This window comes from Protopterus annectens, chromosome 1.part1, assembly GCF_019279795.1.
Source record: "Protopterus annectens isolate FY-2018-M chromosome 1.part1, PAN1.0, whole genome shotgun sequence".
Lineage (NCBI taxonomy): Eukaryota > Metazoa > Chordata > Ceratodontiformes > Protopteridae > Protopterus > Protopterus annectens.
This window is the reverse complement of record NC_056726.1, coordinates 1,460,520,833-1,460,542,949: the sequence shown is the minus strand read 5'-3', so window position 1 is coordinate 1,460,542,949 and position 22,117 is coordinate 1,460,520,833. Positions and strand designations below refer to the sequence as shown.

Here is a 22,117-nt window from a genome sequence, read left to right as displayed (position 1 = left end):
TTCCATAGCTTTGCAGACCAAGCTAGTCAGGCTTATGGGGCGATAGTTTCCAGGGTCCGTTGAGGCACCACCTTTGTGGAGAGGGACCACTGGTGCTGTACGCCACTCTTTGGGTACATATCCTGTAGTAAAGCTGAGATTGAACAGTAGTTTTATGTTTGGGTTTAGCTCTTCTTGGAGTTCATGTAGGACGCAGCCTGGGACACCGTCTGGTCCCATTGATGCTGTGTTTTTTGCTTTGGAGAGGGCAGCTCTCACCTGAGCATCTGAGATGCACTCTGCTGGGATAGATATTTGCCCTTTTGGTGGGGAGGGGGGGGAGAAGTTTGCGCTGAACCTGTCAGCTAGGATGTTGGCAATGTCTGTGGGATCAGTGTATTTTTTGTCATTTTGGACTAATTCTGAGCATATCTGGGAATTCCCACCCAGGTTCCTAACATAACTAAAGAAAGCCTTGTGATTATCTTTAGTGTCCTGTGCAATTTTTCTCTCGAAGCTGGCCTTTGACGATTTTATGAGTGCCCTTAGTTTTTTGCTAATACTGATCAGAGATGCCTTCCCCTTTGGGATTTTGCTCTATCATGTAGTAGCTTCCTCCTTTTATTGTATAGTTTGTTTATGGCTGGGGTCCACCAGACAGGTCGTCTGCCTTTGGAGGATTGGGTCTTGGTTTTATTTGGGATTGCATGATCCATGCATTCCTGAAGGTGTTCATAGAATGCATTTATAAAGGATTCTGCGGTCTGGGCCGTATTTTCCACAGGCCCGGGGGCTTTGAAGGATTCCACCTCGGTTTTGAGGAGTGTATAATTTGCTTTAGAGAAGTTTTTCACTGTGGTTTTCTGGGCAGGGGGTGGGGTCGGGATGTGAATATCCAATGAGATCAGTTTATGGTCTGATTTTACCAGTGAGGGATACACTTCTGGTCTGGAGCATAGAGTCCCCATGTTGGTGATGATCAGGTCCAGTATGTTTTCCCCTCTTGTGGGAGTGGTAACAAGTTGTTCCATAGCATTTGAGTTTATGAATTCTAGGAACCTTTGGGCAAGGGTGTTGGAGCTAGAGTAATGCTCCCAATCTATGTTTGGGTAGTTGAAGTCGCCCAGTATAATGGTGTTTGGAGAGACCTTCATATTTTCCAGTGTTTTCAGGAAGGCCGAGTGGGGTTCCTGGGTTTGGGAGGGTGGTCTGTAGCAGGCTATAAACTGGAAGGCAGTTTTACCCACTGTTAGTTGCACATGGATAGTCTCTGATGCTTAGTGCTTTGCCACCAACCTGGAGGTGTGGGTATCTTTGATGAATATCGATACTCCCCTCCTTTTGTGGTTCGTCCAAGTTTTGGGGCGAAAAGCATGGTATGAGGTATAACCTAGTAGTGCTGGGGTGCTCTCGCGAGTCCTGAACCAGGTTTCTGTTACTGCACAGATATCGATGTTCTCCATGCTAAGGAGAGTTTCGAGTGCGTGCATCTTGAGGTTTAGACTTCTAGCGTTGAGTAGCATTACTCTTAGTTTCTTATCCCTTGTGATACCTATGGAGGTGGGTTTGTCTTTTGAGCCTTGCCTAAAAAGGCACTATGGGGGTATCAAGAGCCTTTGCCAATATCCGAAAGCCCAGGGTGACAGGTGCAAGCCGTCCCTAGCAAAGCATCGTGGCTTGTCGTGCATATCATCCCAAGCTGACAGGCATTGGATCCCCTTTGAATGACACCAATACTTAAGCCAATTGTTGAAACTGATCATCTTGTCTTCATATTGTGGCATCATTCTTGGTGAGGGTAAGATGCTACTCAAGGTCAGGGTCATACCGGCCTGGGCTACATGCCCAGAGAGCTCCTCTATGTCTCTTTTCATGTAGTCCAGGAGTGCGTCTCAGGTCATTCACACCAGCATGGACAATGACTGAGTCATATTTGTACTTGCCTTGGAGTGACCTGAGTGCTTGTGTTATGTGGCGGATCCTAGCACCCGATAGGCAGCTCACCGTGACCTTCTCCTTGTTCAGCCTGGTGGGCGGGGCGTCAGTGTGCCTGATGATAAAGCCACCTATTACAAGTGTATCAGGTGTGTTGTTTAGCCTTAAGGGCTGTGACTGTTCGGCACACTGGCTTTGTGAGCTATGTGTTGCATGTGTTTTGTTTTGGGGTAGCGGTTGCTTGGGTGTCTGCTTTGGAGGTCTTTGCTGCTTAGGCAGATTTTTATTTAGAGCCTCCAAGTATGTTTTTGTGTGTTTATGTGTTTGGTTTGCTGTCGTGGTAGGTCTATGTGAGACTGGAATTGTAGTGAGTGTGGTTTCCTTCTCCTCCTGACTGGTTACTGAGTTGAGAGAGCTTAGCCTCCAGTTTGGCTATATGGTTGCATCTCTCACATGTGTTGGAATTTGTTGGGAGGAGAGGGTTGTCTGTGTACATTAGGCAGTTGTAACATTGCCTCAAGATTCCCAGGTTCACCAGCTGGACCGGAGAGGAGATTGACAACTGACCTTTGGACATGCTAGAATAGTATTGGGAATTCCTTTATAATTGAAAAAAAAGGGCCAATGGGGAACAAGTTACTCAGCTCCCTTAGGACCCTGGGAAATTGTTTCTGGGTCAGCTACAGGGATTTTATAAAGGAATTTGTGTGAGTCAGGTACTCTGTAGTATCTGTCTGGTTTGGCTGGAGCAGGAGGTAGAGAGTCTGGATTTAAACTAGACTCCAAGTAAACATCATCCACAATGTCTAAAACAGGAGGGATAGCAAGAGGTCTGTGCTGGGGTAGTAAAAGGAACTCTCGGAGCCTTTTCTTAGAATCAGAGTAGTCCTGGCCTTCCCAGTGGAAATGTTCCGTCATGGTATGTAAAGTTTCCCCAAAGGAGTAGTCTTCAGGGGGAGATGTTGAGGGAATGGAGTCTTCAGCATCAGAGTCTTCATAAGGTGGAAAAGTGTACTACTGTTCCTCAGAAGAATCTGAGGAGAGTGAAACCTGATCAGAGGATGCATAATCCTCCTCTTGTCTTGGTCTTTTATCAGGAGGGGGATGGGAACCCCTGATTAGGGTAATCAAATCTTCAGCCATCTTAAGCATCTATTTCTTAGGCATGGGGCCTTGAACTGTAGACTGATGTACAGTTTTCTTAGGTTTTAAAAGAGTTTTAAGCTTAGCATAAGATTTAATGGTGAGTGTAGTTGGTCTGAAGACACCTTCTGCAACCGAAGGCGTTTCCTCTGCACCAGGGTCTACTTCTGCTCCGGTGTCGGAAGATGGCTGCGTCGGCCTAGTAGGCTCCGCTTGGGAATCCGCAGCTGTCTGGGGTTCCAGTTCTGCGGTCGTCAGGGGCTGCGTAGGTGCCTCACTGAAAACCGGAGAACCGGCGACAGGCCCAGATGAGGCCTCGGAGTCTGGCTTGTTCCTAGGCTGCCTGTCCTTATCCTTGCGTTTTTTTATGTATGGCGGTCGTTGGCTGCTCTGACAGCATGATATAATTAAATTTCCTACCAAAGTAATGCTGTGAAAAGTCAAAATGACGTTTGATAGTTCGTTTATTAAACCTAGCACAAAACCGACAACCTGTGACGTCGTGGTCTGGGCCTAGGCAAGGAATACAATAGGAATGGAAGTCCTTATGAGGTATTTGCTTCCCACAAGAAATGCAATTGTTAACTTTTTCTGACATTGGACTGAGGCAAGAAAATGTTCCCCAATGGGGTACTTAGCTTTATTGAAGACTTCGGACTGAAATTCAAATCGAAAATCTCAGATGTCGGCCGACCGGCACTTGCGAACTGCTTCTGCTTCGGGCACCGCGTGGCAAGAAAGACTGAAGAAAATGGCGTTGGATGCCTCTTATATACCCCTGGCGCACTGACGTCAGGGAAGAAGCGACAGCAACCGACGCCAGACCAAGACTTTGGAATTTGGGCCGACTGCGGGACCGCCTGACGGCAGGATAACCCAAGTGTGATGACTGCAGCAGGGTAACACGATGAACATCGAGATATTACGTTGTGTATAAATAAAGGTCACACAGTCCTTCAACAATCTAGCTAATGTGACCTTGGCAACAGCAGATCCTAATCTAGGTCCAGAAAAGGCCAAAAATAACTGGTCAGAAGTACGAAAAGGGTTTAGTCCTGTTTAAGTAAAAACGGATTTGCCTGTGTATATCTAGGGTATGTAGGCAATACTCTCCTTTGTTTGAATGATTGGGAAAGAAAACTGGCAATTCAATGGCTTGATTAATGGACATTTCAGAGATCACTTTAGGCAGAAATGACAGATTAGTTCTCTGACACTCTATCTCTATGAAAAATCAAGTATGGACTCTTGATACATAAAGCTTGAAGCTCAGAAATACGTCTGGCAGAAGTAATGGCGACCAAAAACAAGGTTTTCCATGACAAATACTTGAGGTCGCAAGAAGAGGCTGGTTCAAAAGGTGACATTCTCAGAGCTTGTAGAACTAATGATAAATCCCACGGATGAATAGGTTCTCTAAAAGGTGGCTTCAGATAATTCACACCTTTTATGAAGGTCTTGCACAATTTATGGGACATAAGAGAGGAATCTTGCACACCCTCATGAAAATTAGAAATTGCAGCCAAATAAACTCTAATGGTAGAGGCTGATAGACCCGATTGAAACAGGTCGGCCAAATAGTCTAGTATTACCGACACTGGTGCTGAAAAGGGGTCTATTTGTTTATCTTTCAGCCAACAGGTAAATCTTTTCCACTTGGTCAGATAAGTAATTCTAGTGGAAGACTTAGGAGAAGCAATGAGAATATCCCGTACTGGTAAAGAAAGATCATTCTGCCTGGCAATCAAGGGAATTGGAGTAGCCAAGCCGTTAGCTTCAGGCTGTTCAGGTTGGGATGAATCAGGTTCTGTGGGTGTGATATCAACTCCGGGATTGGATAGAGGATCCATGGTCGATCTAGTAGGCGAGGCCAAAGGAAGGGGAACCAAATCTGTCGAGGCCAATATGGTGCTATGAGGATCACCTTGCTCTTCAACCAATGGGCTTTCTTCAGAAACTGGGGAATGATGGGAAAGGGTGGAAATACGTAAAGAAGACCCAAGGGCCAATCATGGACTAGAGCGTCCCTGGGTGACTGTCCCAGAAGGGGAATCAGGGTGAAGTAGTTGCTGCATTTGTAGTTGGTTGGGGATGCAAAGAGGTCGCAGCAAGGACGGCCCCAGCGGTGGAAGACCTCCACCGCTATCAAGGGATTCAGGGACCACTCGTGAGGTTGAAGAATGCACCTGCTGAGTCTGTCTGCTATCAGGTTGGAACTCCCGGGAATGTGCGTTGCTAGAAGAAAACGGTTGGTAGCCATCGCCCATTGCCATATCCTCATGGCCTCTCGACAAAGGGAGTAAGATTTGGTTCCACCTTGCTTGTTGATGTACCACACCACCGCCATGTTGTGTGATTGAATCGCAATTGTCCCAGATGGCTGCAGGGGATGGAATGCTTGCAACGCCAGAAGCATCACCCTCAGAGCTCTAGAACATTTATTTGCAAATGGGCCTTCAGTTCGGACCAAGTGCCTTGGACAGTCTGTCCCTGACATAGCCCCCCTCCCACCCCATCAGGGAGGCGTCCGTGGTCACTGTGGCCTTGGGTTGCTGTGGGGAGAAGGGGCGAGACCATTGTGAGAGATTTGTGTCATCCACCAATTTAAATCCTGTTTGCATCTGTGGGTTACTCAAATCATGGCTGAAAGAGGATGCTGAAAAGGATACCATTGGGTGAGCAGTAGCCATTGTAGAAGCCTCATGTGAAACCTGGCCAGGGGAACAATGGTGATGGAGGCTGCCATGGAACCCAACAGCTGTAGAACAGAGTGAACCATGGATTTTTCCTTTGAAAGGATTGGAATTAGTTGTTGCTTTATCCTTAGAATTCTGTGCTCTGGAATAGCAGCTCTGCAGTTTTTTGTGTCCAAGATAACCCCTATGAATTCTGTCGACTGAGATGAGGTGAGATTGTATTTTTGCCAGTTTATGGTTATGCCTAGTGTGGAAAAATACTGAAGTCAACATGTTTTGTATTCTGTATTTAAAGGGTTAAGCAGAAAAATGTTCACTGCGTGCAAACTGAAATGTTCTGGAAAATGTTGATCACTGAGGAATGCAGGAGTTAATCTTAAACTGCTGATAAAGTTAATGGTGCAAGAATAACTGTGGTACTGGCTGGTAAAAACAAGTAATCAAACTATCACTTCTAATTTATGTTCTGTGTGCTACGTGTATGTACGTGCAGGAGGGTCTATATAAGCAGAACTCAAAGTACAAGTAGCCAGACTGCTGGCATATTACTATCATGTAGCAGATCTCCATGCATGTAAAATAAAGCTGTTTTACTTGCTTACAAGAACTTGGTGTGATTCTTCCAGAATATGTTAGAAGAGTAAAATCTTTCGACATAACTGGCAACGTTAGAGGCGGCCCTGCACGGGCGAATCGAACAAAGAGAGGCTGAAAACCTGCGCAGGTGGAGAGAGATCAGGCTCTCCTCGAATGAAAGACCTCCAACTGAAACAGGTTGAAATTAGAGGCCAGTCACTCTTTCCAGATTCAATCCGTGAGGTGGCAGAGAAACAGGGCGGACGAATCACAAAGGTAAGCAAAAGAAAATCTATTTTTGTTGTTTCTGATTGGAATTTTTGTCTAAATTTTAAGGGACTAGTCAAGGGAGAAATTGAATTTTCTCAAAGTATAAGGGTATATGTGAATAGATTCCATATACAAGAGATCTCAGGAACAGGAATAGTTTCGTAAGAGAAATGGGAACAGGAACCAGTTGCCAAAGGCGACAAAACTGAAGATGAAAAGTTTATGTTTGATTTACACCCAAAGAATGTAAAGTATTTAGATAAATGGAAAAAGAACATGGGTTTAGTGGATGTTTAAATAAGTCAGAATGTCAAAATCTAGTAAGATTACTGCAAACAGGCAGGAAATAAGACAAGGAAGCAAAAGAAGGTAGGGATTCCCCAGGCACAGAAATGGCTGGAGGAAGCAAACAATAAACATAAGGAAGTAAATTTGAAATTAGTGTGTGGTAATTCAAGTGTAAAAGATGTGTACTTTGTTCAAAAGGAAGATAATGAAACTTCCATAGTCAGTCGTAGTCACCAGAATCCCTCGGCCCCTCCCATCCAGTATCCAGACCCTGCACAGGTTATTGAGGTGCCCCGACCATGACCCACCGCAATACCAGGCTTGTGAGTGTCCCCACGCCACGTATTATGTTACAGAGAGAGCCTGCCAACATTCATGAGTTACGTAGCGTAAGTATTAGGAGAGAAGGGACTGGAAAATTAAGGAGAAGGTAGATCAGGAAGGAGAGGAATACCCACTGATAGAAGTGGCAAATCCTCAAGCGCGAGAAGGCGAGGGTCCTACCATATTGGTCTACCGACCGTGGACCCATGATGATATCGAAAAGCGGTAGAGGATTCCCCATCCAAAAGTAGATATGCGTAAATTCCATACAGGCGTAGGGGCATGAGAATGAGTTATAGATTAAACGCTGTAGAATTTGAACAAGTAATAAGGCAAATCCTAGGACCTGATTGGCACCTTATTTGCGGAACTTGGGACCCCTGCTACCAGAGGAAGGGGAGCCTTGCCGTTTAACTCCGGTGTGTAGAACCAGAATAAAGACTCTCCTAGATAAAATAGAAGAACATTGGAAGCCCAAAGCAGATTGGACTTGCATTAATCAATGCGTTCAATCAGATGACGAAACCGTAGACAATTATCTACATCGTCTCACACAATGTTTTGATGCTCATAGTGGGTTGATTAAGGCAGAAAATCAGGCCAATGACTCGCCCTATGAACAGCAACTGAAAATGCATTCCTAAAGGGCTGCAAGACAGCCATTGGTAACTTTATACAAAAGCATATGATCACACACAGGACAGCGTCTACAGCCCCTTATGGATTATGCTAGACATGCTGAGAAATACCTGAAGGAAAAAAAAATAAAAAGCCCAGACTTTTACAGTTAGTGAAGATGGAACTTTAATGTTAGTTCAAGGTTCCAAATCGCGGAAGAGGGCGTGGCAGGGAAGAGGACGAGGACGGGAGGCATAAGTCATTCTGAGGATTTCAAGGTAGGCAAAAGAGGGGAATGTTTTAAGTGTGGTAAGAAGGGACATTTCGCCAGAGATTGCAGAGGACCGGAGAAACCGATGGTTGCTTCGGTGGTACCGCATGACTATATGACGGTCAAAAGATGTAGATGGAGGGTATGAGGAAGAAGAAGAAAGTGAGAATGGGAAAGTAGGTACAAGTGAAGACGATGGGTGGGGACAGGAAATGGCAGAAAATGAGAAATATCAAATGGTAAATCTAACAGCACTAGCATCAACTATGCAATTGGAATCCCAACCAGTGATCACGTTGCAAGTTGAGGGCCGAGACATAGAATTTCTTTGTGACTCAGGGGCTTCTCGAATGTTAGTCAGAAGTACTGCCATATCATCCGATGTTACCTCGGATGAATATGTGCTTGTAAAAGCAGCAAATGGTCGTATTTACAAAGAGCCATTGTCCAAACCTCTGTGGTTTACCGACCCAGAGACGAACCAAACCATACGGTTCCAAGTAATAATTTCAAAAATCTGCCCAATACATTTACTAGGAAGAGATTTAATGCAAGTGTTCGGTATAGCAGCTGTCCCAACCTCCACGGGGATGGTGGCAAGGAGAATAGAACTGAATAGTGCAATGCTATTAGAGGGGCAGGGAGATCTACATTACTGGTATAGTAATGATTTGATAGAGACAGGCCCCCAGAGTGTAGTGACGGCTCTTACAAATTTGGCATTAAGCAAATACGGCATAACAAATCCGAAGGTGTCAGATCCATTACATTGCACAATGTATTACAGAAGATGTGCCGGACCTGATTTAGAATACTGAAAAGAAATTTCATAGTTTTAAAGACACCAAACTAGTATTGCATAGCCTTTTTGGGACACACTAGGTAATTCTGCAGTCACATGTAGCCTTACAAGGGATATGCAGCTGCTGTATAAGAATGAATTAACCACACATATTTCAGTCACGGAGGGTGAAGGAATGTCATGGTACCTCGTGGGTAAGAAAATAACTGAATGGGTAGGATGGACACCAGAACAGTTGGCAGGTAAGGGCATTCAGGTTCAAAAACTTAACTGGGTTACACAAGCCAGACCGACCGTGCACCTCAGGGAAGACAAACCGATACAATCCCCTGGGACATTATGACTATGTCTCCTTACCCCATGGAAGAATCTCAATTGCAGATGATTCCAAACTCATTATGGTCGCAGGGTCAGCACGATATCGGACTGATTAGAACGGCAGGACAGGTAAAGATTACACCCAAGTCAGAATTTAGACCTCATAAACGGCAGTATCCCTTGAGCAGAAAGGCAGAGGAGGGCATTTTACCGGTAATCACAGCACTTTTGAAAGCTGGAGTATTAATTCTGTGCACAGACTCACCGTAATACCCTTATTTCCAGTAAAAAGCGGATGGGACATGGAGGATGGTACAAGACTTACAGGCAATAAATGCCGGTGGTACCTCGGGCCCCATAGTCCCGGATCCGTCTATTCTGCTGAACGATATCCTTCCAACGGATAACTACTTTTCTGTAATTGATATCAGTAATGCCTTTTCTCTATTCCCTTGCAGGAAGATAGTAGATTTTGGTTTGCATTTACGTTTATGGGCAAGCGTTATACCTATACCAGGTTACCGCAGGGATACTGCGAAAGTCCGACCATCTTCTCACAAGAGATGTCCACCAATTTGGCTCAGTTCCAACCAGCCCAAGGGTGCCACCTACTGCTGTTCGTGGATGATATCCTCCTGGCCGCGACTACGGAAGAACTCTGTAAGTCCGAGACTATTCGACTACTACACTTTCTGGCACACGAAGGACATAAGGTAAATAAGTCTAAGTTACAATTTTGTAAATTAAAAGTCGTTACCTGGGTTATACTATCTCTGGGAAGGGCAGGCGTATAGATGACAGCAGAAAGAAAGCTATTTTACAAGCCCCATGCCAACTACAAAAAAGAAATGATGTCCTTTTAGGCATTACGAACTTCTGTCGTAGTTGGATTCCCAACCACGCCAAGAAGTGCACCCACTATCAGACTTAATTTTTGCAATACCGATGGCAGCCAAACATTTGCTGCACTGGACAGACAAGGCAGTACAGGCATTTACTAGGATCAAGCAACTGATAGCTGGGTCAGCAACACTAGGGTTTCCAGATTACAGTAAGACCTTTATACAGACTGTAGATTGCAAGCAGGGATTTATGACATCTGTTTTAATGCAAATGTATGGAGATAAGTTAAGACCATTGGCATTTTACTCTAGCAAATTAGACTCAGTAGCACGAGCATTACCACACTGTGTGCAAGCAGTAATTGCAGCCGCTTTGGCGGTACAAGCGTCTGCCACGTTGGTATTGTTCCATGATCTTACGTTAAAAGTCCCGCACTCTGTAGCAGTCATCCTTCTGCAGGACAAGTTAACATTTCTGTCACCTAGCAGACATTTATCTTGTATGACTACGCTGTTATCGCAGCCACACATGACAATTGAGAGATGCACTACCTTAAATCCAGCGACATTGCTACCTGTTGCTGAAGACGGTATTCCGCATGTATGCTTAGATCTCATACATTCTAAAGTTCTACCAAGACCGGATCTTAAAGATCAACCCTTACTACATGCGGACTGGACACTGTTTGTAGATGGGTCAGCACGCAAAACAGAAACAGGCACCACGCAGGTAGGGTATGCAGTTACTACTGCAACTCAGATAATAGAGGCAAGACCACTCCTCGGGAACTTATCCGCTCAAGCAGCGGAACTGATTGCTGTGACAAGGGCATGTCTCCTTTCAGAGGACAGGAATGTCACTATCTATACGGATAGTCAATATGCCTTCTACGGTGCATGTGTTTGCTCAGCAATGGAAAAATAGGGGATGGTTACAACCTCGGGAAAGACATTATGCACAAAGACCTAATCCTTGAATTACTACAAGCCGTCCAACGGCCACGGGTTTGGCCATCTGTAAATGCGCTGCTCATACCCGTGCTAAAGACCCGGTATCACTTGGTAATGCCCTAGCAGACAAAGCAGCCAAAGAGGCAGCTATGTCCAGTACCTTTTCACTTGAAACCACACCTACAGAATTACAACCAACAGATAAATTTGATTTGCAAACCTTACAAGTCATGCAGGAACTTAGCACAGTACAGGAAAACAACGCTGGACTAGGTATGGTGTTAGGCAGAACAAAGGAATCTATGTGGGACCGGATAATAAATATGTTTTGCCTACTAATCTTTTTAGATATGCAGCACTAGTTGTGCATGGCCCTTCCCATCTGGGCCCTGCAGCTATGGTTAAAATTATCCACCGTACCTTTTGGACCAAGGGTTTTATTGCATATGCAAAACGTTTTTGTCTATCCTGCATAGTATGTGCTAAATACCACGGGAGGGGTCAGAGTTGCTCGCATCATTTCCAACACCCCCTATCCTTTTCATACAATGTGTATGGCTTTCGTCGAATTGGACCCGGCACAACTAAAGAAGTTTGTGTTAGTAATAGTAGATGCATTTACTAAGTGGGTTGAGGCTTTTCCGGTGACACATCCGGATGCTCAATCAGTGGCTAAAATTTTGGTCAATCACATCGTCCCGCACTTTGGACTTCCTACACGCATCTACTCTGACAACGGCACGCATTTTGTCAATCAGATCATACAGAAACTGTCTACAGTTTTCCAAATTGAATTGAAACACCATTGTGCCTACCACCCACAGTCAGCAGGGTTGGTGGAACGCCATAACGGCATTCTAAAAGGCAAGTTGAGAAAACTCATGGCCGAGACACATCAGTCTTGGATTACCTGTCTACCTCTAGCCCTCCTTTCCATGCGGACAACTCCCAACTCAAAAGGAGTCACCCCATTTGAGTTGTTGTATGGGAGACCTTATTACGTCCCGCAGTGGCAAAACTTGTTGCCTGCGGAACGTGAGGGGGGTGAGGAGTTAGCTGAGTACATGAGGAAAATGCTGACCAATTCTAACAGCTGTTTAACGAATGATTATTTTTCAGGTTCAAGAGACGACAAAATCACGGAAGTCATCGCAACTCCAATGGCAGTTCGGATTAAAGAAAGGTCCTCATGGATCCACCTAACACATTGTAAAACATTTTAAGTTAGATAAAAAATTGAATTCCCCTGAGGAACAGACAGATAGCAGTAACCATGAAGGACAATAATGAGAATAAGAGAAAATGGTTCTATTGCAATATTTTATTGTTTATAACTATTGTGATTGTAATATTTTTGTTTTTTAATGAAGCTAGCCATTCAAAAGGGACAAACACACCAGCTGGCATCCAAACTTTAATACATATCAAGCGATTAAATATGCATATGCATCCTCAATGAATGTCTCAAATTGTTGGGTATGTACTGCAATACCTACTGTATATAGTGGCTTAATGTTAGGGACAGCCCTCTGGGAACAAATGATACTTGAATAATTTGTTGTTTGAAACCACAGAAGTACCACTGAGAGACAAGGTGGCTGCCTTTCTGGGGTGCCAAAACGGAACAGTGTGTTTTCAAAAGATTGGGAACGTTAAGGTGGGGCTGAGCCTATGTAATATGACAATAGTTCATAATTGTACCCTAGAAGGGCAGTGTGAGACCAAGTTTGGAGCTATAAAAAGACATCAATGTAAATGATACTAGTTTGGTTGAAAAATGCTGTATGTATATGGCCTGTTATTTAAGGGCTAAAGCCAAATGGGAGTTATGAATTTGCAACCAATATTACCATCAAAACAAATGATTGTTATTTTATTTGTGGTAGGAAAGCATATAAATGGTTACCATATGGCTGGTCAGGAAGTTGTTTTGGGATATCTGATACCAGGTATCAGATACGCAAATGTATTACCTCAAGATAAAATACGAAATGCACGTTCTCTTAATAAACCTATTAATCCCGTAGGTAACATTGATGCGTCATGGATTTATCACCATGACTTGGCACACGTCAGCAGCAAAGGACTCTCACATATGGACCTAGGCGATGATGTAATTGCTTGGGCTGGTATTTTGCCAGCGTATGGGACAGTAAAATCCATCTGAGAACTGAGAAAACTGTCAAAACTGTTAGAGACTCTGAGTAATGTGACATTTTCAGTGCTAGAATTGGTGATGGACGAATTAACAGCGATGAGAACAGTAGTGTTGCAGAACCGTATGGCGCTCGATTTCACCCTAGCGGCGAAGGAAAAATAATTCAACAAGTTTCTGAACTGACTAAACCTGGTTCAAACCCCTTGACTGACTTTTTCCAAAACCTGTTTGGAAACTGGGGTTCTGTGTTGATGAACATTTTAATTGCTGTATGTGCTGGTGCAATCATATTTTTGCTGCTTGGCTGCTGTTGCATACCATGTATCAAAATGATAATATCGAAGGTTATCTCTGCCAATGCTACAAAAGCATATTTCTCTGATTATGAGAAGGTATACAACGATCTGGGATTGTGTAAAATAAACAGTATACAAAATGTTGTAAGGGGGGAAATGTGGAAAAATACTGAAGTCAACATGTTTTGTATTCTGTATTTAAAGGGTTAAGCAGAAAAATGTTCACTGCGTGCAAACTGAAATGTTCTGGAAAATGTTGATCACTGAGGAATGCAGGAGTTAATCTTAAACTGCTGATAAAGTTAATGGTGCAAGAATAACTGTGGTACTGGCTGGTAAAAACAAGTAATCAAACTATCACTTCTAATTTATGTTCTGTGTGCTACGTGTATGTACGTGCAGGAGGGTCTATATAAGCAGAACTCAAAGTACAAGTAGCCAGACTGCTGGCATATTACTATCATGTAGCAGATCTCCATGCATGTAAAATAAAGCTGTTTTACTTGCTTACAAGAACTTGGTGTGATTCTTCCAGAATATGTTAGAAGAGTAAAATCTTTCGACACCTAGCCTTTGAGCAGTGAGGAGAGAGTATGCCAGGGCCTTTTCCAGTAGATGTCTGGTGGGGGCGGAAATGAGCCAGTCGTCTAGGTATGGAAACACCCGGAATCCTTGAAGTCGCAAGTGAGCTGTGACAACTGCCATGCACTTTGTGAACACTCTGGGGGGTGTAGAGAGTCCGAAGGGCAGTACTCTGAACTGGTAGTGACTGGCTCCCGCACAGAAGTACAGAAATCCTCTTGATGGCCTGTCCACCTTTATGTGGTAGTACGCATCTTGAAGATCTATCGAGCACATCCAATCGTCTTTTTCCAAAAGCGGGAGGATAGACTGTACTGTGACCATGAAGAATTTTTATACTCTCACAAACTTGTTCAATACACTGAGATCCAAAATTGGTCTCCAGTCCCCGGTTTTCTTTGGCACCAAAAATAGTCGAGTAGAATCCGGATCCGATCTGGTCTGGAGGGACTATTTGAATGACTCTCTTTCTTAGCAGCTTTTCCATCTCTAGTGCTGCTTCTTCCCTTTGACTGGGTGGGACGTCGGGAAGGTTTTTTGAAGGGACGGGACAAAGATCAAAGGGGATATGATAACCTCTGGTTATGATCCTTTGTACCCAGGAATCGGTGGTGATGGTTAGCCAGGCAGAAGGGTACAAGGAGAAACGTTCCCCAACCACCTCCAGAGGAAAGGAGTTGGGCTGCTCTTCAGGAGCGCTGGTAGGATTGACCAGGGAAAGAATCCCTGAAACCCTGGTTACGCAGACCCCCTCTGCCCCGAAAGGAGCGTCTTCCCTGTGAGTTTCCCCCTCTGCCTCTGGGGGAGAACTCGGTCTGTGTGTCACTGAAAGGACCTTGAGATTTCTTGAACCATATCTTCCCACTCTTTTGGTTTCGGAAGAAAGCACGTTGAGGGGAAGAATAACGGACACCTATGGCAGAAAGGGTCTTACTGTCCTGTTCACATCTGGCCAGTGTACTTTTAACTTTGGGCCCAAACAACGAGGAGGCCTCCATGGGGCATTAAGAAAAGAAGACTTAAAGGGTTCCGCGAAGTTGCACAAGCGCATCCAGGCGTGTCATCCCAAAACCGCAGCTGAACCCGCTGCTCTAGCTGCTCCTTCTGATGCGTGAGATATCAGTCGGATAGAAGAGTTAGATATAGATTCAATGGTGGCCAGCTGAATGGCCACTTTGTCACGGACCTCATCAGATACGGCACCAGCCAAGGTTTCGGAGAGCTCAGAAACCAGATCCCTTTGAAGCCTGGTAAAATGTGCCATATAATTCAGGGACCTGATAGCAAAGGTCACTGAAGCAAAGGTGCGCTTCCCTATCCTGTCCAGGGCCCGGAACTCTTTGTTAGGCGGATGGACAGTCTGGCTTTCTTCTTCTGCCAGATCCTTTTTAGTTGCGGCCGCCACCACCAAAGCATCCACAGGAAGACCTTTGGACCAATGGGGATCAGAAGCAGGAGGGGACAACATCTTACCTGGCCTCTGAGGAATAGCTTTGACGGTATCAGGAGCCTTCCAAGCATGCTGCACAATGAGCCGGACAAGCTCATCGGCAGGTGGAGTAACCCAGGAAATAGGGGGCCGGGCGCGAAAGGCCTACAGGAACACAGATTCCATAGAGGTCGGATTAGAGGACTGCCAGTCACCTCTCTGTTTCAGGATTTCGAGGATATTACCAAAGGATACCTCAGAGGGTGACCGAGGGGATCCTTCCCCCTCATCGAAATCTGTGTCTTCGGTGAGGGACTCCTCTGTGGAGTCCATGTGCTTCCTCTTACACGAACTTTTCCGGTAGACCTCCTCAGCGGGAGAAGCTGGAGAAGACAGCGGAAAAGGGGATTCCTGAGGGAATATGTCCTGCGGCCCTTGCACCCGGTGTCCGCTAGGTGTGACTTGTGAAACCAGTGTGCCACAGGAGAGCGGAGGTATATACAGTCCGGTATCACCAGCAGCAGCGAAAGCCTTCTCCATCAGTTGGAAGGCTGGTCCACCCGAAGAGGAGTGCATGTCTAGGACAGGGGTCACCCCTCCCCTAAGTGTCTCAGCCTGCCGACCCGGAGTCCCTGGATGGCTGTGGAACAGCAAACTATGCGTGTCACAACTGACATCCTGGGTCGTAGCAAAACTTTCCTGCCACGAAGGCAACTGTGGTTTCTTAGTGCGATCCATAAAGGGAACCGCAGAAGGGGAAGACTGTGCTATATCCATGGACTTCAAAGGCAATGAAGGAGGAGAATAAGAAGGGGTCTTTGGAGATGGGTGATCACCCCCCAAGGAAGGATAGTTCCTGAGGGGTGGGATATCTCTGGCCAAGAGTACCTGGTCCACAAGACGCCACACATGTTCGGAAAGGCTTCTAGTGGACCTCACAGAGACTGAGGGAGAAACATGCCTGTCCACAGAAGAGGCAGAATCGGTGCCCATCTCATCTGACCGCGCAGAGGACAACAGTGCAGAGAGAGACTGGACTACTGTTGTCTGCACCGAAGAAGTCATCAGTGCCGAGGTCATGGTCTGCACCGACACAGGAATCGGTGCCGAAGTGGTTGTCGGTGCCAAAGCTGGAACCGACAAAACTGGAGTCAACAATACAGGCATCGGTCCCGAGGTAGATCTTGGAACTGACGCGGTCAAGGTCTGCGCCGACTGAACGGTTGGTGCTGATACAGTGGTAATGGTCTGAACCGAGGAGCCCCTCGGTGCCGATATACAGAAGGCTGCAGCAGAAGACAGAGCCAAAATCACTAATGGAGCCGAAGGTCTAGGCACCAAAAGCACTGGGGCTGACTAAGCTCCGGAGCCGAAACTTTAGCCTTTTTAGGTTTTGGTTGGCGGGAGTCCCCAGCTGGGGACGGAGGCAAAGATTTAGCCTTAGTAGGAACATCCAAGGTTTTCTTATGGGTTCTAGGAGGGGTTGAGGCCTCCGACCCAGAAATAGCCTCTGAAAAGGGAGATTTTTAGAAGTCCCTTCAGTAACAGCTTGTTTTTCCTTTCCAACAAGGTTCTATTAGAAAAGTTCTCACAAATAGTACAGGGTGGGGCAACAGACAAATGGGAAGCTCCCAAACAATAAACAAACAAAGAGTGTGCATCACAAGTAGGCAGTTTGTGTCCACAATCAGAACACCACTTAAACCCCGGACTACATTTCTTATCTGCCATGACAGCAAATTAATTAATAGAAAAGTTACCAGCAATGGTACAAGAGAGTACCCGAAGGTATGAGAGAAAAGGGAAAGGGATTACCAACGATGGTAAAGAGAGAATACCTCGTGGAAAAGGTGGTAAAGAAAGAAGCAGAAAAACCTGAAGAAATTATGAACGCTGGATGCGATAGGGTAAGAGACAATAAAATATGAACTTTCCTGACACAAAAGTAATCTGTAAAACTATTAAACAACAACTGACTGTACTTAGCTCAAGAGAAGTAGCTTGACATGACCGAATGGCAATGCGGCAAACGAAATCTGAGATAACAAGGAGAGGGGGATTGTGGGTAACAGTTTAGCTTGAGAGTTTGAAGCTAACGCGAGCTTGGAAAATGTCTCATGCGCAAGGAATGAACGAGGATTAACAATATCAGATCTGGTATTCAGGCCGGCTGAGGGCTACCTGCAGGCAGATAACCCAAATGTGATGACTGCAACAGTGAAACACGAAGAACATCTGTCCTTTCAATTCCTTAAAGATAAAATCTGCCCTCAGCGCACAAGATAATCACGGTGACAACAGTCACAACACCAGCAAAACTACAGGGGGGCAGTGGCTGCATCTGATACAGACAGGGACACACTGGAACTGTTTTAACAACTTAAGTCCCATCTTCCCTTACCTAAAGGACACAGCAATGGAGAATTAGATTCAAATTTTAAGCTTTGTAACCACACCTCTCAACCTCTTAGAGCAAGAAATTTGGACAAAGCCATAAATAATGGTGGGACAAAGGCCCAAAAATAGGGACAATTTATAAATATTGCTCTTACAAACTTACAAAGTTGATAGAATGACCGGTTTTGCTTTAGAGTGAAATTTCTGAAGGGTATGAAGTCTGAAACTCAAATGTCTGTCAGTATTTTCTGTCTTGAATCTTTAATGACTTGCCAATAATTTGTCAGAAAACTGCAATTTTATGAAAAACAGGCCAAAAATTTGAGGTAAAACTCTTGGACATTCTACAAAAGTCTGTACAGTTGAGAGATGTTTGTAGCACAAATGGAATGGCTATTCCTATATAATGGAACTAGCATAAAGTAAACATACACGATATATGCATGTATGTGCTAGGACTACATTTTTACCCTGTGCATGGAAAATGCTGAATATGGCTATGCAGCACAGGTAGAGAAAGCTGTACTATGTGCCAAACAGAATGTAAATGGAGTATGTACTGGCTGTCACACATCACTGAGACGCAACAATAATGTCAACATGTCCTAATGTCCCTGACTGACGTGCATAGTCCCTGCAGACCACCATAATGTCCAACACTGATGTCAAGGTCATCCATATATCACATACTTTGGCATAACCGCTGTCTCTAGGTTTATCATCATCATCATTACCAAAAAATATCTCTGGGACCTCATGTACAAAGGTGTGGTGCATCTCTGCATCTGCACAGCCCAGCTCATCAATGTGCAAAAAAATGACAGAAATCAGGTAAGATAATGCAATCAACGGGTACAGCATTTATCTGTCACCTTTCTTTTACCCAATAAACTGCTCCATAAGAGTCATAAAGCATCATGTTCTTGAATTCAGCAGATAAACTGTGAAAACAGTTAAGTACTATACGGAACACAAGATCGCAAATAAAATATGTCTTAACAGTCTCCAGGATCATTCATGGAGCTCCCTCACTGCAGCTAAGTTCACTGGTAAGCTATTAAATTAGCTAATATTCTAAGGAATTTCTTTTCTATTTTGTTATGTATACCTTCCTTTCTTTCTTTTTAGCTGAAAACATTTTTCTGCATTTTGCGAACATCCATGATGTACTTAAAAGTCTTTTGTCATTTCTACTCTGGATATACACCCCGACTCTTCCCTTTTATTGTCCCAGTAGGCTTTCCAATTCATACATACAATCATTTTAAATGCAGTTCTAATTCACTGATTTAATAATTTGCTAACAGTCCAATGAGAATTCTTTTTAGACATACGCCAAACCGCAAGGCCAAGTACATATGGAACTTTCGAGCATCTCAACCAACATGTACTGGTAACACAACAGGAAAATAAATTATACAGAGAAACTCAGTGACACAGGAACAATGTGTAAACTCCACACAGACTGTAAACAGAGGTCGGGAATGACCCCAGAGATTGAGAGACAGAACTCTCAACTACTATCGCACAATGTTCTACATATTATGGCCTGTGTGTCAGTGCACTGTCTGAGCTGTGGCTGAAAAGGCTCTCTGGACCAGTCCAACTATCTGTTTACTAAACAGTAAGAAAGTAAGTGAGTAAATAAATAACCTTCAGAAAGGGGTTACGGTTATACCTCTCAACCTGGAAACATCAAAAATCTGGACAAAGGCCCATGAAAATAGGTACAAACCTGTACGCTGATTAACATACAGTTTGCATACATAATTATATAGCCCCGTCCACTCCAAATGAATTGCGGGATGCCATCATTCAAACACAAATTGAAGAACAGACAAAATATTAAAACAAAATATAACCAAAATAGCATTTTATTTAAACATTTGAACGCGTGTCATATTTTATTCTGAAAAAATGTACACCTTTTTAAGCATCCTGTTAGATTATTCCTGTTTCTATAAATAAACTGTATTTCACTTCTAGCATACTAAACTTACCATATTGTACCTTTTTCTTCAATTTTTCATAAAGCCTTTCCAGAACAGCATTTTCAATATACTATACAATGCACACCGATTTTTTATTATATTTTACTCCCTCCTCAAGGTGGTTAATCTTTTGCTGCAAACTACCTCACCCAAAATGCAATATACAAGTATATGCCGGCAGAGCTCGTCTCCTGTAATATGAATGCCGGCAACTGGGAAAGGTAGACCTCAAAGCCTATATATCTATCTGAACCAGTAACAACTTCGATAACACACAGACACGCACACACACACACAATTAACCTTCTATGCAGTAATAATCTACTAACCCCCTTTCATTATTAGAGGCTAATTTTATAATTTGCTGTAAAATATTGCCGGATTGGGCCACTATGCTAACATAATATTGTTTTAGGGAGTTTCTAGAGTGACACACTGTGCCCTTACAACGTGACATGACCCAGATACCATAATGATTAGGAGTTTTGTTTCTGCATTTATTTAAAATGGTGGTTGTATGAATCGAGACTTCTCTGACTAGTGTCAGCATTTTTCCACTTGTTTGATTAATTCTTAAGTTGCAAAACTATCTTCCAAAGTAACCTTATTATCCCACACAAAAAGCTAAATCTTTTTACTGTAACTTCCAATAATTTCCTTTGAACAAATCTCACAGTGTACTGCTAAGGTGTGAAACTGCCTCTCATCACATACAGACCATGTCAAAACATCTAGACAAAGCAAAACAAAATTTCATGGCATCAAACAGGATGGAATGTTGTCTGTTGCTACCTACAATGAGAAAGAAGAATTAAATGTGACATCAGCACCTCATCATTCACGTAAATAAACCTAAAGGGAAAATAAATCCTGAAAGTAAGAACTGCCTTAACATCAACAGAGAACATAAATACCACACAGAGTACCACAAGAAAGGGGCAAATTAAATCGAGAAAGTACATGCCCTGCTCATTTCAGTGTAATATTCTCAATTTTTAAAATCGAAAAGTAGGTCTTAGAAGATAAAGGAAGTTCTTCACTTGACAGTAGGAAATGGCAGTTATATTAATGCAGAAAATCAGCAAGAATTTTCAGCTCAGATTCTGCATATCAGAGGAGTCGGTGGGTGCTCCAAATAACTCCTCTCCTCTCCCTGAAAACATAGAGCTTGAACTTTTGTAGTTTTAGGATGAACCCAGACCTTCTTCCAAACTTAGAATGTTGGCAGTCAGATAACAGATTTTGCATAGCATGAATTTTCTGAAGGATGAAGTCTGAAAATCAGATATACGATAATGTGACATGTCTCTGCAGCCTGCCATTATTTTCTAAGATCGGCCACTACCACAGTGATTTGCTAGAAAAATACAATTTTATGAGAAACGGAATGGGCCAAAATATGAGTAAATAAATAATCTGGTCTGGATGTTCTGCAAAAATAAATATAGCAGTCACATTTTTTTTTTTTTTACCTGGAGTCTGGAGCAGCCGGAGGAAGGGGAGCCATGATCGGAGATATTTTAAAACAGCTTGTTGCCTGAGAGAGTCGTCTTCCGTTCCACTCCATTATGGCATTAAATCTTATGTAAAAATGAGACATGCAGGATGCACCACGTAAGTATGAAACATGATTCAAGGTTGACCGGAAACATTATAGTACAGATAAATAACCTGCTTTTATGGTGGCCTATAATTTACTGTCTGAAATAGGTGGCAAACAATCTAGTGTAACTTGTGAACAAACGGTATTACAATGATGTTGCACAGTGAAAATGAGTGATTTCCTTTAAGCTACAATCAAGCAGTATAGCACATCACACTTTAAAAAGTTTCCAGCAATTTGATGAACAAGTCTACATATTAAACCTTGTGGCAGATGTCCACATCAGATACAAATCTGCTTGCATTTCTTATTAAAAAACAAACTATACTTTGATAGTGTGCTTCATAACATTAAAAGATGTCTAAGTCAACTGTCAACTCCAATACATAATATTTGCAACAATTAAACAGCACACAGGTTTTCAATCCCCATCACTGAATTGTTGCACATGCGCTTGTGTGTTCCTGCTCACGTCATCACGCTTTCCAACACAGGGGCGTGTCCACAAACCGAGCTACTTCACAACGGAAAAATTGCAAGATAGATCCGATGCAAATTAAGGAACGGTAATTTAGTTAAACTCAGGCTCAGCATCTTCGTGTTTCAGGATGACTGCAACTGTATTGGGGTGATTCGTTGCCATAGTTA

General features: G+C 43.6%; 1 protein-coding gene across 1 annotated transcript in view; it reads right to left on the bottom strand.

Annotated features, from left to right (window-relative positions):
- ZBTB8B (zinc finger and BTB domain containing 8B) overlaps positions 1-21,457 on the bottom strand; it is a 169,042-nt gene extending 147,585 nt beyond the window's left edge. The window contains exon 1 of the mRNA XM_044082438.1: positions 21,339-21,457. The gene's annotated coding sequence lies outside the window, so the exon portion shown is untranslated. The remainder of the gene's footprint in view (positions 1-21,338) is intronic.
- Positions 21,458-22,117: the final 660 nt, after the last annotated feature.